Raw genomic sequence first — 16558 nt, 5'->3', positions numbered from 1 at the left:
TTGTACTTCTGTATTTCTGAATTTCGCAGAACATTTTTGTACTTCCTTCTTTCATCGATCAACTGTAGTATTTCTTCTGTTACCCATGGGTACCTCGCAGTTACCTTCCTTGTACTTATGTTTTCCTTTCCAACTTCTGTTATTGCCATTTTTAGAGATATCCATTCCTCTTCAACTCAATTGTCTCCTGAACTATTCATTATCGCAGTATCTATAGCCTCAGAGAAATCAAGCGTCTCTCTTCATTCCTTATTATTTCGGTATCCCACTTCTTTGATTCTTCCTGCCTGGTCTCTCAACCTTCGAACTACTCGTCGTCAATACTAAACTCTCATTCGGCTGTCAGAGGTACTATGTGCCTATTCGTCGTGTTTATGTAAAAAATATAAAATTAATTACTTACGTTTACGTTTCCGCGGTGAAACTCGTAACATAACAGTAATACTGTACTGAAGAAACACTGCCTCCACCAGTAGGAGATATATGTCTTTTGAGTGATGTAGCCTTTATTCATATGTCAATTTACTCCACCACTACAGCAAGAAATCCTCAGAAACTATCTGTTAATTCGAAAGGTGAAATGTCCCTGATGACTGAATTCGAACGGTGCTAAGTCGACTGCCAGGCATTCGAATTGGGAATGGCTCTTCCACTCTGCTGCAACGCTAGCCTGCAATCAATGGCAGGAATCGGGGGCTGGCCGACGTGACGTTGTCGATTACTGGCCAGGAGGCGGTGCTTCGCTTGATCGTTGCACTCGCACGTCGACTCTACCACTCATAGATTATGTATCACCTGCCGACTGCCGTTGTTCGAGAATCGATTTCCGATTGTACTCGGTCGGGTTCAGCGCGCTCACCGTAGTTCATCGTCGGAAAAAAAAACAGACCTCGACATCGCTTCTTTGTTGCTTGCAGGTACTTATTTTCCTTTCTTCTCTGACATTTAACCAATATTGGCATATCTACAGATACCTTATCTTAACTTCTTGAAAGGGCGGATGAAAAAAGGAAAAAAAAATTTCAACGTCCGGAAGCATTTACGTGAAAAGACATACAATATGTCACTGCAAACGAAAGATCAAGACATTTGACTAGGGAGAACATTTAAAGTACTGGAAAGGAGATTTTATTTATTTATTTAGTTACACGTCAAGTTCCGTAGGAACAAATTGAGGAGCAAATCTCCAAGGTCATAGATCGTGTCAGTACATGAAATTAAAAGATAAAAGTAATAAAAGATAGAAATAACATGTTTATGAATCCGAAAAAAGTCAAGCCATAAGTTTTAGTAAACGCAATGAACAATACAACAAGAATCAACTTAATTTTTCAAGGAACTCCTCGACAGAAAAGAAGGAGTGATCCATGAGGAAACTTTTCAGTTTCTATTTGAAAGCGCGTGGATTACTGCTAAGATTTTTGAATTCTTGTGGTAGTTTATTGCAAATGGGTGCAGCAATATACTGCACATCTTTCTGCACAAGAGTTAATGAAGTCCGATCCAAATGCAGGTTTGATTTCTGCCGACTTTTAACTGAGTGAAAGCTGCTTATTCTTGGGAAGAAGCTAATATTCTTAACAAAAAATGACAGTAACGAATATATATTTTGAGAGGCCAATGTCAAAATACTCAGACTCGTGAACAGGGGTCGACAAGAGATTCGTGAACTTACACCACTTACTGCCCGAACCGGCCGTTTCTGAGCCAAAAATATCCTTTTAGAATAGGAAGAGTTACCCCAAAATATAATACCGTGCGACATAAGCGAATGAAAATGCAAAGTAGATTAATTTTCGTGTCGAACGATCCCTTACTTCAGATGCCGTTCGAATAGTAAAAATGGCAGCATTAACTCTTTGAACAAGATCCTGAACATGGGCTTTCCATGACTGTTTACTATCTATCTGTACACCTACAAATTTGAACTCTTCAATTTCACTAATCATATGCCCATTCTGTGAAATTAAAACGTCAGATTTTGTTGAATTGTGTGTTAGAAACTGTAAAAACTGAGTCTTACTGTGATTTAGCGTTAGTTTTTTTTCCACAAGCCATGAACTTAGGTCATACACTGCGCTATTTGCAACTGAGCCAATGTTGCACACAACTTCCTTTACTACCAAGCTAGTGTCATTAGCAACCAGAAATATTTTAGAATTACTTGTAATACTAGAGGACATGAACCATAGACCTTGCCGTTGGTGGGGAGGCTTGCGTGCCTCAGCGATACAGATAACCGTACCGTAGGTGGAACCACAACGGAGGGGTAGCTGTTGAGAGGCCAGACAAACGTGTGGTTCCTGAAGAGGGGCAGCAGCCTTTTCAGTAGTTGCAGGGGCAACAGTCTGGATGATTTACTGACCTGGCCTTGTAACACTAACCAAAACGGACTTTCTGTGCTGGTACTGCGTACGACTGAAAGCAAGGGGAAACTACGGCCGTAATTTTTCCCGAGGGCATGCAGCTTTACTGTATGAATAAATGATGATCTCGTCCTCTTGGGTAAAATATTCCGGAGATAAAATAGTCCCCCATTCGGATCTCCGGGCGGGGACTACTCAGGAGAAAGAAAACTGGCGTTCTACGGATCGGAGCGTGGAATGTCAGATCCCTTAATCGGGCAGGTAGGTTAGAAAATTTAAAAAGGGAAATGGATAGGTTGAAGTTAGATGTAATGGGAATTAGTGAAGTTCGGTGGCAGGAGGAACAAGACTTTTGGTCAGGTGAATACAGGATTATAAATACAAAATCAAATAGGGGTAATGCAGGAGTAGGTTTAATAATGAATAAAACAATAGGAATGCGGGTAAGCTACTACAAACAGCACAGCGAACGCATTGTTGTGGCCAAGATAGACACGAAGCCCACGCCTACGACAGTAGTACAAGTCTATATGACAATTAGCTCTGCAGTTGACGAAGAAATTGAAGAAATGTATGATGAAATAAAAGAAATTATTCAGATAGTGAAGGGAGACGAAAATTTAATAGTCATGGGTGACTGGAATTCGGTAGTAGGAAAAGGGAGAGAAGGAAACGTAGTAGGTGAATATGGATTGGGGGTACGAAATGAAAGAGAAAGCCGCCTGTTAGAATTTTGCGCAGAGCATAACTTAATCATAGCTAACACTTGGTTCAAGAATCATCAAAGAAGGTTGTATACATGGAAGAACCCTGGAGATACTAAAAGGTATCAGGTAGATTATATAATGGTAAGACGGAGATTTAGGAACCAGATTTTAAATTGTAAGACATTTCTAGGGGCAGATGTGGACTCTGACCATAATCTATTGGTTATGAACTGAAGATAAAAACTGAAGAAACTGCAAAAAGGTGGGAATTTAAGGAGATGGGACCTGGATAAACTGACTAAACCAGAGGTTGTACAGAGTTTCAGGGACAACATAAGGGAACAATTGACAAGAATGGGGGAAAGAAATACGGTAGAAGGAGAATGGGTAGCTGTGAGGGATGTAGTAGTGAAGGCAGCAGAGGATCATGTAGGTAAAAAGACGAGGGCTAATAGAAATCCTTGGGTGACAGAAGAACTATTGAGTTTAATTGACGAAAGGAGAACATATAAAAATGCAGTAAATGAAGCAGGCAAAAAGGAATACAAACGTCTCAAAAATGAGATCGAAAGGAAATGCAAAATGGCTAAGCAGTCATGGCTAGAGGACAAATGTAAGGATATAAAGGCTTATCTCACTAGAGGTAAGATAGATACTGCCTACAGGAAAATTAAAGAAACCTTTGGAGAAAAGAGAACCACTTGTATGAATATCAAGAGCTCAGATGGAAACCCAGTTCTAAGCAAAGAAGGGAAAGCAGAAAGGTGGAAGGAGTATATAGAGGGTCTATACAAGGGCGGTGTACTTGAGGACAATATTATGGAAATGTAAGAGGATGTAGATGAAGATGAAATGGGAAGTATGATACTGCGTGAAGAGTTTGACAGAGCACTGAAAGACCTGAGTCGAAACAAGGCCCCGGGAGTGGAAAACATTCCATTAGATTTACTGACGGCCTTGGGAGAGCCAGTCCTGACAAAACTCTACCATCTGGTGAGCAAAATGTATGGTACAGGCGAAATACCCTCAGACTTCAAGAAGAATATAATAATTCCAATCCCAAAGAAAGCAGGCGTTGACAGATGTGAAAATTACCGAACAATCAGTTTAATAAGTCACGGCTGCAAAATACTAACGCGAATTCTTTACAGACGAATGGAAAAACTGGTAGAAGCCAACCTTTGGGAAGATCAGTTTGGATTCCGTAGAAATATGGGGACACGTTAGGCAATACCGACCCTACGAATTATTTTAGAAGCTAGATTTAGAAAAGGCAAACCTATGTTTCTAGCATTTGTAGACTTAGAGAAAGCTTTTGACAATGTTGACCGGAATACTCTCTTTCAAATTCTGAAGGTGGCAGAGGTAAAATACAGGGAGCGAAAGGCTATTTACAATTTGTACAGAAACCAGATGGCAGTTATAAGGTTAGAGGGACATGAAAGGGAAGCAGTGATTGGGAAGGGAGTGAGACAGGGTTGTAGCCTCTCCCTGATGTTATTCAATCTGTATATTGAGCAAGCAGTAAAGGAAACAAAAGAAAAATTCGGAGTAGGTATTAAAATCCATGGAGAAGAAATAAAAACTTTGAGGTTCGCCGATGACATTGTAATTCTGTCAGAGACAGCAAAGGACTTGCAAGAGCAGTTGAACGGAATGGACAGTGTCTTGAAAGGAGGATATAAGATGAACATCAACAAAAGCAAAACGAGGATAATGGAATGTAGTCTAATTAAGTCGGGTAATGCTGAGGGAATTAGATTAGGAAATGAGACACTTAAAGCAGTAAAGGAGTTTTGCTATTTGGGGAGCAAAATAACTGATGATGGTCGAAGTAGAGAGGATATAAAATGTAGACTGGCAATGGCAAGGAAAGCGTTTCTGAAGAAGAGAAATTTGTTAACATCGAGTATAGGTTTAAGTGTCCGCAAGTCGTTTCTGAAAGTATTTGTATGGAGTGTAGCCATGTATGGAAGTGAAACATGGACGATAAATAGTTTGGACAAGAAGAGAATAGAAGCTTTCGAGATGTGGTGCTACAGAAGAATGCTGAAGATTAGATGGGTAGATCACATAACGAATGAGGGGGTACTGAATAGGATTGGGGAGAAGAGGAGTTTGTGGCACAACTTGACTAGAAGAAGGGATCGGTTGGTAGGACATGTTCTGAGGCATCAAGGGATCACAAATTTATCATTGGAGGGCAGCGTGGAGGGTAAAAATCATAGAGGGAGGCCAAGAGATGAATACACTAAGCAGATTCAGAAGAATGTAGGTTGCAGTAGGTACTGGGAGATGAAGAAGCCTGCGCAGGATAGAGTAGCGTGGAGAGCTGCATCAAACTGGTCTCAGGACTGAAGACCACAACAACAACACTAGAGGACATATCATTTATATAAATAAGGAACAGGAGTGGTCCCAACACCGATCCCTGGGGCATCCCCCCCCCTATTTGACCGTACCCCACTCAGACCCCACATCACAGCCATTCTCAACACTGTGAATAATGGCCTCGTGCTGTCTGTTGCTAAGTTAAGAGGTGAACCAATTGTGAGCTACACCCATATTCCGTAATGGTCCAACTTCTGAAACAATATTTTGTGATCAACACAGTCAAACGCTTTAGTTAAATCAAAAAATATGCCTAGCCTTTGAAAGCATTTGTTAAACCCCTCCAGTACCTCACAGAGAAAAGAGAGTATATCATTTTCAGTTGGTAAGTGGCTTCTAAAGCCGAACTGTACATTTGATAGCAAATCCTGTGATACTAAATGATCAATTATCCTTACATACAAAGCCTTTCAATAACTTTAGCAAACACTGAGGGCTTAGAAACAGGTCTATAATTGTCTACATTATCGATTTCTTCCTTTCTATAAAGCGGCTTTACTACTGAGTACTTTAATCGTTCAGGAAACTGACCATTCCTAAAGGAAAAATTACAAATATGGCTAAATACAGAGCTAACAGTAATTTAATATTCTGCTAGGTACTCCATCATATCCATGAGAGTCCTTAGTCTTCATTGATTTAATTATTTACTCAATCTACCCCTTGTCTGAATCACAGAGGAGTATTTCAGACATCAGTCTCGGAAAGGCATTTGCCAAGGAAGTTATACGATTCCCTGTAGAAACTGAATTTTTATTTAATTCACGACAAATCCTCAGAAGAGGAGTGTTAAACACTGTACATATGTTTCATTTATCAGTAACAGAAATATTTTTACTACGAACTGACTTCATATCGTTGACCTTGCGCTGCTGACGAGAACCTTCCTTCTCAACTGGCCACATGGTTTTAATTTTATCCTGTTAATAAGCTATTGTATTTGCGCACCACATACTCTTTGCCTTCCGAATAACATTTTTAAGGACCTTACAGTACTGTTTGTAATGGGCTACTGCAGCTTGATTGTGACCATTTCTTTTGATATAATTCCCGCATTGTTCTACATGATATCCTTATCCCACTAGTCAGCCACCCAGGCTGCCTTTTACAGCTAGAACACCATTTAGAACGTTCTAATGGAAAAGAGCTCTTAAAGGGCATGAGCAGTTTGTTAAGGACAGCATTATATTTGTCATCTATGTTATCGGCGCTATAAAAATCCTGTCATTCTCGTTTCTGGATGAGGTTTAAAAAAACTCTCTGTTGCTGTTGGATTAACTTTCCTACATAGTTGGTAATTATATTTGACATTTGTTTGAGTACAAACGCCTTTTAGTGTTAAAATTTGTGCATCATGCTCTGAAAGGCCATTCACCCTTCTACTAACAGAATGCCGATCTAGTACTGAAGGATGAGTAACAAAATATTGCCTGTGGCTGTGCTACTGTTTCCCTGCACCCTAGTTGGAAAAAGCACAATCTGCATCAGATCATACGAATTATCTACCAACATCCTTTTTCTTGAACTATCATACACAAAATTAATATTGAAGTCACCACATATAACTAATTTCTGGTACTTCCTACAAAGTGAATCAAGAATCCTCTCTAGCTTAAGCAGAAATGCTCTGAAGTCAGAGTTAGCGGACCCATAAACAACAACAATTAGAAGTTTAGTTAGATGGCAGTGTTGTTGTTGTTGTGGTCTTCAGTCCTGAGACTGGTTTGATGCAGCTCTCCATGCTACTCTATCCTGTGCAAGCTTTTTCATCTCCCAGTACCTACTGCAACCTACATCCTTCTGAATCTGCTTAGTGTATTCATCTCTTGGTCTCCCTCTACGATTTTTACCCTCCACGCTGCCCTCCAATACTAAATTGGTGATCCCTTGATGCCTCAGAAGATGTCCTACCAACCGATCCCTTCTTCTGGTCAAGCTGTGCCACAAACTTCTCTTCTCCCCAATCCTATTCACTACTTCCTCATTAGTTACGTGATCTACCCATCTAATCTTCAGCATTAGATGGGTAGATGGCAGTGATGTCAATGAAATTTCGTTTCTGACCTGTTGATCAGCATGCACAGCAACGTAATCCGTAAAGCTTCGTTTAAACAACGTTTTTGATAAATCTTCAAAGCGCCGTTGCTTTGAAACGGCGTACATGAAATAATACAAAAACAACCAACGAAAATTCTTTAACCAAGAACATGACGTTTCCCGCACCAAAACCGACGCGCTTTGGAGAGAGCCTTTATGTGCTAGTGGTGTTCGAAACAGAATATATTTTATGGCTTACAAACATAAATAGTACGTCAAATGAAGGCCTTACCCTCTTCCTTGTTCTGTCTTTTGTACGTCTGTGCTTGTCGAGACGAATATCCGTTGCTCTGGAACACAGGTCGCAGGTGTTCCAGTCGTTTGCAGGCTATCGGCGTCTAAGACGGTTAGTCGATTGTAAATAAAGGTCAATATTAGTGGCCTTTCGAAACACTTGAATGCCTACTTCTGCCATCGCTCTTACGTTGCACCAAGCAAATAAACCAAGCAAACCATGTTCCTCCAACTCCACAGTAAATTTTATTTTTTCATGTACGAAGTTCAGATGTTGGAGGAACATTCGGAGACTGTCCAAACCACGAGGGCAAATTATAAAAAGTGTCATCAACGTATTGCCTAAATACTATTGGTTTTAAAATATCTGAGGAGAGTGTTCGCTCCTTCAAATTCTTCCATAAAAAGGTTGGCCACCAGGGGAGAAAAAGTACTCCCCATGGCGACACCGTCAGATTGTTCAAAAAACTCGTTTCTAAATAAAAAGTACGTCGAGGATCTTAAATACGGGAGCTCTGTATACTGCTCGTCAGTATTACCTCAAGATGGCCAGAAAACTCTGCGCCGAAATATCGTGGCACCAAGTTACAGACATCCGGCAGTTCTCCCGAAATTTCATAGAACAATCTGTACGCCTAGAAAGTTTTATATTTCACAATTTTTTTGTTTGGAGGTGCATGTGAGCAGATCTGATACGAAATGAGGAGGCAAATCAAAATGGTGAAGCCCATTTCTGATTTATGTGTGGGCTGTGCGAAGACCATGATGTAAACCAAACTTTGTAACCTCCCCCTCACTTATCGACCTTAATGACAGTGAAAAATTAAACCGCGTGTACCTAATGGAAATTTGGGAAAAGCAATAGTCACCGAAGTTAATCTCTCGGTAAAGAGGGAGGAAAGGGTTACATCTAATTGAAAGAAAGAATGCAAATGAAACTGGTGGAAATTAATTTTGAAAAGGGGTAAAGTTAATGAAGAAAGTAAATGTGCGGCCGTTACGTTAACAATTAACTAGCGGTAATTAGATATTTGAGATTTGGGGAAATTACGGTCGCCAGTCCTAAGGACAATTACTATGTTGTTGTTGTGGTCTTCAGTCCTGAGACTGGTTTGATGCAGCTCTCCATGCTACTCTATCCTGTGCAAGCTTTTTCATCTCCCAGTACCTACTGCAACCTACATCCTTCTGAATCTGCTTAGTGTATTCATCTCTTGGTCTCCCTCTACGATTTTTACCCTCCACGCTGCCCTCCAATACTAAATTTGTGATCCCTTGATGCGTCAAAACATGTCTTACCCACCGATCCCTTCTTCTAGTCAAGTTGTGCCACAAAGTTCTCTTCTCCCCAATCCTATTCAATACTTCCTCATTAGTTATGTGATCTACCCATCTAATCTTCAGCATTCTTCTGTAGCACCACATTTCGAAAGCTTCTATTCTCTTCTTGTCCAAACTATTTATCGTCCATGTTTCACTTCCATACATGGCTACACTCCACACGAATACTTTCAGAAATGACTTCCTGACACTTAAATCAATACTGGATGTTAACAAATTTCTCTTCTTCAGAAACGCTTTCCTTGCCATTGCCAGCCTACATTTTATATCCTCTCTACTTCGACCATCATCAGTTATTTTGCTCCCCAAATAGCAAAACTCCTTTACTACTTTAAGTGCCTCATTTCCTAATCTAATTCCCTCAGCATCACCCGACTTAATTAGACTGCATTCCATTGACAATTACTATAGTAACTGAAAAAAGAAAGGTTATTACACATACAATTAGCACTAGAAGCGTGACAACTGAAGGTTGACACGTGTAGTGTGAAAACTGAAAGTTTGTCAGAAGTAATAAATTTCGCTACCTCTGACTTAATTTAGCAAAAGAATTAATAAAACCGGAAAATCGAAAGTTAATTTAGTGGCTCAAGTTAATAGTGAGCTTTCTTTCTGAAGCACATCGAAATCCAGTAAAATACGGTTAGTCTTGGACTACCTCAACAATCATTTCAAAAGCAACTTGACTCTACGCAATTTAGAAACAAGAGATTTAACTTTGAACTTGAATTAAATGATTCTGAACAATTGACAATAGTAAAATTTAGTACGTACGAAGCTGAGCTGCAGTCACAGGTAAGTTAAAATATTGTAAAAAAACTCGCACTCTTAATTTGTGCTTGTGTAATCTAAATATTGTAGCCAGCTATGAATACTTTAACTGAACTTTGAAATTAAGGCAGTGAAATTGAATGATGCTGGCGTTTGAATTTCAACGGCACTCGGGTTCATTCCGGAAAAGGAAGGGACCCTGCTTGGTAATGCAATTGGGACAATGAGCAACAAAAGTTCATGCTAAGTTGCTGTAATTTTGCGAGGCAAATGGAACAGTTTGAAAAGCTGAGGTCTGCCATACAGTTCTGAAACTTTACCTTCTTTTAGTCTTCCTTGTTGGTTGATTGAAGGTTTGAAGTCGTCGATCGAGGAGGTGGCGACAGTCGCTCATTGTCGGCCGTCGCTGTTGCAGAAGCTGGATGTTGGTGCGCCTTCTTCTCGACACGGTCACTAGACGAAACGGGCTCTTGATGTGTGCCAGCTAATGTTTCCCGTCCGCGACACCATCTCAGAAACTATCATCGCAAGTCGAGCGCAATTACATGCTGCCAAACCCCGAAAGCGCGGCAACTCGCGGGAGCTTCACACAACACACCTGCTCCACTCGCTACTCCAGCCAGACCCCTCTCTGCCCGCGCTCCACGCGACAGAGTTAACACTACCAAAGATCCTACTCACTTTGATTCTTCACACGACCTATCGGTGTAATCGTTCGATAGCAGTTTTCCCTAGGCAAGACCCAGCGTAAAAATACAAATAATCTTTACACAACAAACCAATTATACATCGACATAAATGCATAAATATATATATACAAATAGTAAAACAATTACAATATGTAAAGACACAGAAATATCATATATTCAGGTAGCAAAAATAGGAAAAAAATAATAGTACAATAGATGGAAATAGGAGGATATGCATTTCCGGCGTTACAACTTCTCTCTCTTTTCTCTATGTAATTTTTTATATTATTTCCATTTATCAGAAGTAGGCCTAGATTGTATGAGCGTTCCACACAACATCGTTGTGAGCTGGCGAATGCACAGGTTTTTATAACGTTTCTCTATGAAGTAGTCTGGCTGTTCTCCGTAGCGTGCGCCAGGAGACATCGCACTGCTCGGAGTGAAGTACTGCTATCTGATATCTCGATAACCTTATCAGTCACAGACGGACAGAATGCTTGAGCCGAGCAATAACTCGTATTTAAACCTGCTAATTATCCGCAATCACGGCAACTGAAGGATGTAAGTGATACAAGTGTTCAAAGCTATCTTCTTAGTCATGTAAGAGCAAAAAGAAACTGCTTTAGATTAGTCATTACTTTAACATACCAACAGTTTTAAAATATGCAATGGCATTATCTCAATTTGTATTTAATTACAGATTTTAGCTTCGAGAATAATACTTCTAGACTCATATTCGACACACAATGCTTATTTCCGACATAATGATTTTTTATTCATCTTGATGAGGTAAATCTTTCGGTGCCCTAAGCTCGTTTATCATGGGAACGGATAGCAAAATCAACTAATTCATCTGAGTGGATGTCTACATGCTGAACATGACTTTCTTTATGGTATGTGTGCGGAAACCTACTTTTTATCTGTGTGGTTAGTGATAATTTTAGTGAAAGTGTTGTATGTTAGAGAGAAAAGGCTTTTAGGATGCAGGTCCTATCTATTTTCTTGTTATGTACAACAATTTCAGCACTTTTAGTTTTGGAGGGTTGTCTACCTACAAAAAGATGTCGAAAATAATATAACCATTTTCTTTTGTATTACTCCGCCCCCATCTCCCATCATTTCTATTGTCCACCATCATCACCCGCCACATTTTCTATTTTTATGCCCGAGTTGTTTATACACCTCATCTGATAATTGTGTGTATTCTTGATTTCATTACTAACTGTCTGTGCTTCTGTACATATTTTCTACAAATTTCAGTCTCTTTTCGCGGTCGCACGATTTCCTCTTCATCATAAGCGTTCCCGCCTCCTTAATAGAACGTTCGCACTCCTTGAGAAACACTCAGTCATTCACGATCTCATTCCCATAAATATCACATATTTAACAGATAACATTGGCTCCAGTTAGATAAGTGCACCGAAACTTAAGCACAAATTCTTGTATAATACGCACGTCCGTCATTCCAAAAGTCCTTTATTTGTCGTTCATACGCAACAACTGATTTCAAATGGCGTTTATTATATAAAACATCCTTTTAGTGTTTGAAAATACAGTGTTCCAGGACTCAACAAAGGAACCTCACTTTGCAATGTTCCGTAGTAGTTAGGGTCCCTCATGTAGTTTATAATTTGAGAATCGGATTCCAGTTATGGTATCTGAGTTGATTTAAATGCGCAGTTCCAGTATTTTTTGGTACAATGGCCAGAAACTCAATTTTGATTATTATTTATTAAGGGCTCTGTCAACGTTGCGTACAGTTTCTTGGTGGTGACTTGCTGCGAACGTAAATGTTAATTCTGAGTCCATTGCGTGAATCTCAAGGTTTTGTTAGAGCGTAAGTGTATCAGTGGAATTATGCTGTAACAAACACTTTAAATGGAAGCAATAGTTTGAGATTTAACTTAACGTTCGAAACTAGTCACCACCAAAAAACTTTACGTAATTGTGACAGAAAACTGGATAAATGCTCTATTTCAAATCCTGTACGTATTAATAAATCTTGCAGTTTTGACCACGGCAAATTGTCGCACACTCGAACTATACATCAAAACATACAAAGCATTTTATTTAAATGCGCAGTTCGAAAATTTTGTTGGTAAATGGGCCAGAAATTCAATTTCGATTATTATTTATTCAGGATTAGTCATAGTTCTATCATAATTGTACTGCCTGCAATGTTCAAATTCAGATCGAAGCTTCCAGCACTTAACGTAGAAAGTTGCCACGCGACGGTAATAGTGCATTGGCGAAAGTGATGAGATTTTCCACTCACCGACTTCCGTCGGTTTCTATGGTGAAGCATTACTCCATATAATATGGTGCGACGATAAAAGCGGTTGCCGGTGATCACCACTGACCCATTTGCTGCCGAGCAGCGTTTAGTTTCACAGAACAGTCAGAGAATAAATCTGTAATACTGACTAGGACCCGCACCCTGATCTCTGGATCTCTCAGACCCTATCCAAATGAAAACGCTTCCTGCGATATGCGCAGAAACTCTTGCGAATCTGTAAACTGCTTCTACACTGCTGGCCATTAAAACTGCAACGTCATGAAGATGGCATGCAAAAAGCATCAGACATGCTTGCTTGGGTTGGTCCGGGGAACAGTTTTAATCTTCCAAGAAATTTCATTATGCAATGGGTTTATCATTCCGAAATTGCACTTCAACTTTGGTTCTTTTGAGAATATCGTGTTATGCCTCTGTAACACAGGGAAACGCTACAGCATTTGCCAGATCTCTATAGTAGCTGCCAGATTGCGGCAGGGATAGAATCATGACCAGTCGAGACTGCAGTTTACTGTCCTGCAGCACTGCTGGACGCGTTGGTTCGGATACCATGAATGTCAAACGAATATATAATGAAAGGGTTCAGGAGGGCCACATTCAACGCTATGCAGGATCTCAATGGCCCCACGAGACTTGCGCTCGACAGGACAACCATGTTATTCGCTCGGACGTGAAGGATTTTACAGCCGCCTCGAGTTACGAAATAGGCTTGTTTGGAGCAAAAGTATCTACACGGACAGTGTATAATTCTGGCAATACCGGCCATGACCTTCCTCTTCTGTGCGCATGCACACATATTACCCGAACTCTTACGGGACTTGGTAAGAATGTCTTCCACGAGTAATGAGTGTGTTGGGTAGGGAAACTACGAATGTAGTGTGTGGACATATAAGGTGAGAATGTGGGTCTCGCGGGAGGCATCCGCGAGATAGTCCCTGCAGTCGCACTATCTTCTGTGCCCTCGGTGGCTCAGATGGATAGAGCGTCTGCCATGTAAGCAGGAGATCCCGGGATCGAGTCCCGGTCGAGGCACACATTTTCTCTTGTCCCTATTGATATATATCTATGCCCGTCAGTAGCTGAAGGTATTAATATATAATTCTAATTTCGTTCAGGAAGCACACGTGAGTGATACTGCGTCGTCTTTTCAGACGAGTACAGGTACTGCTCATACCATTATGGTAGACGTATGCGTATGTCGAGGTTCTAAGAAAAACTAACGTTGCCAAACTGCATTCGCTATCGCAACATAGCCTCATCACCTACCGTGATGGCAAGGGCTGCCATTGTGTACACGACAGGATCACTTCTGGTTGTCACAGGCGGTTATTCATACAGCGGTTGTTACCTTAACGACGTCTCAAGGCTTGCATGTATGCCATATACCTCTAGGTCTCTGTCACGCTTTCAACAAGATAATGCAAGACCGTTATCTGAGGGTGCTCTTATGACCTGCCTCGATACAAAGGGTGTCAAACTGTTGCCCTGGGCAGCACGTTCTCCACATTTCGCAGTCAATGAAAATACCTGGTCATAAGTTGCCGAGAGATTGAAACAACAGCACTCACCAGCCACTACGACTATCGAGATACCACGAAATACATACACGAATCTGCCATTCATGCTCATTTACATTGTATGCCCAGTAGGCTTAAAGCCATTACTGCTGTCGTCAGAGGGAACAGCTCTATGTAATGAATTTCGTGTCCTGTGTAGCACACCCCACAACGACCAACAATTTTAATCATGTATTCTTCCTCCTTTACTGTATAAGCACAATAAGGAAAACTGCCGTATTTGCTATTCTTCCCGGTGTTGAAACTGAAATTGTTAGCAGGGTACTTTCTCGAAATCTCACGTCGAACGCTGAAACACGTTTTGACAACCTAAGTTGGGAAGAAAAGTCATCGAGAACGACACGGTAGCATGCAGTTTTAACAACGTTCAATTTTTAGTGTCCTGCTGGGTAAGAGATGTTTTGTTCGACAGTTTTACATTTACGACAAAAGGACAACTGAAAATAAGATTGTCTCGGCTGTGGCCTTTCACGGCATTGCAGTCAGTCACTCCCCGCGCAGCAGACAGGTAGTGACTGCAATGTAATTCGGTTCCGCATCGGAAATCTTTACTAGCGCGGTTGCCGCTTGCAGGGTTTCCTGATGGGCTGCTCAGGCATAACGTGGCCCCTTCCGTTTAGGCAGCTCATACAGCTCAGGTCCTCGGGAGGCTGCGAGAAGTCCAGGCGAAGCATCACAGAAAAAAATATCAAATTGCCCGTTGCGCTTAGCAATTGAGTAATTGCAGTTTATGAAAACAATGTACGCATCATTGTGCATTTTTACTGTCCGCAGCTGGTGTAAATAGGGGTTCCTGATTAGTGTGGTCGAGGGATCCACTTACAGAAATACCCAATGCATAACAGTGTGTTGATAGGTGCACAAAAAAATGGTTCAAATGGCTCTGAGCACTATGGGACTTAACTTCTGAGGTCATCAGTCCCCCAGAACTTAGAACTACTTAAACCTAACTAACCTAAGGACATCACACACATCCATGCCCGAGGCAGGATTCGGACCTGCGACCGGAGCGGTCGCGCGGTTCCAGAATGTAGCGCCTAGAACCGCTCGTCCACTCCGGCCGGCCATAGGTGCACAGCTTTCAAGTACCTGTGTGTTGTGTCACCAAACTTCTCCTCTTCTTTCCTATACTCATAGTGTTCAACAGGACCTTAATTTGCTACTCGATACTGTGGACGAACACTTGTTTGAATGGCACCACTGAGTTCTAACCAACACTGATCATGTAGTCTGAAAACATAGCACACTATTCTCATTGCACTGCTCACAGTTTAATATTAGAATATCCAATCAAAACAGCCAGATATTACGAATATGTCACTGTCGTCGCGAATCCGCAGTCGTCCAACTTTACTATTCTTCCGGCAAATATGAATTCATCCCCATTTGAGATTCCCTCTGCTATATTAGGCTATAAAGCGTATAGTTCTACAATAGCCTGCTCTGCTCTCAAGAGTTGGGAAGGAAAGATATGAAACAGACTGCATGAGACCGGAAGGATCTCGCTTCAGATCCGTGTCCGGCCCTCTAGTTACCCTAAATCCCTTGACGATTCTTCAGAAAAAGACAAGGCCGATTCCTTCCTCAATTCAGGCCCATGTTTCGTGTCTACCTCGTCGTCGACGGAATCTTCATCTCTAAATTTCCGTTTTAAATAATTGCTATCAATTGTATTTCTGTCGTCACGACTTAACCAGTAACATCCTCCACATGATCCCATGCAGCTTTCGCACCGCAATCGATTGTTAGCAATCCACTTTCGCCTGTCGCATGGACATTTAAGCTTCACATTAAAAATAGAACTTCACGTATTTTTCAAAGAACACTCATGCTCATACGTCTTAACTACCGAATAGAGCCAAACTAAGCACTTTTCCCTTCCCGCGGCAATACATACGTACCGCATCTGCAGATTCGCAAGTTCGAATCCGCAGCCCGATCTTGTGACACAGCTGCAACTCTGCAAACCATAGCATCACCTGGACAGCCCTCTCTGCAGAAAAACTACCCGTCACGAAAGTAGGCACGCCAAACTCGCACCCTCCTACTTGTCAGCGTACCAAGTGAAGTGGAACATATCCGAGTGAATCGG

At 41.1% G+C, this 16558-nt stretch overlaps 1 protein-coding gene and 1 non-coding gene across 9 annotated transcripts in view; both read left to right on the top strand.

The window, feature by feature from the left end:
- LOC126416983 (sorbin and SH3 domain-containing protein 1) overlaps positions 1-16558 on the top strand; it is a 1139715-nt gene that overhangs the window by 174869 nt on the left and 948288 nt on the right. The gene's annotated exons all lie outside the window — the stretch shown is intronic.
- Positions 13847-13921, top strand: Trnat-ugu (transfer RNA threonine (anticodon UGU)). The gene has a single exon. It is a non-coding gene; the product is annotated as a tRNA-Thr (tRNA).

The sequence above is a fragment of the Schistocerca serialis genome, chromosome 1 (genome assembly GCF_023864345.2).
Source record: "Schistocerca serialis cubense isolate TAMUIC-IGC-003099 chromosome 1, iqSchSeri2.2, whole genome shotgun sequence".
NCBI lineage: Eukaryota > Metazoa > Arthropoda > Insecta > Orthoptera > Acrididae > Schistocerca > Schistocerca serialis.
Note: the sequence above shows the minus strand (reverse complement) of the source record. Positions and strands in the feature narration are given on the sequence as shown.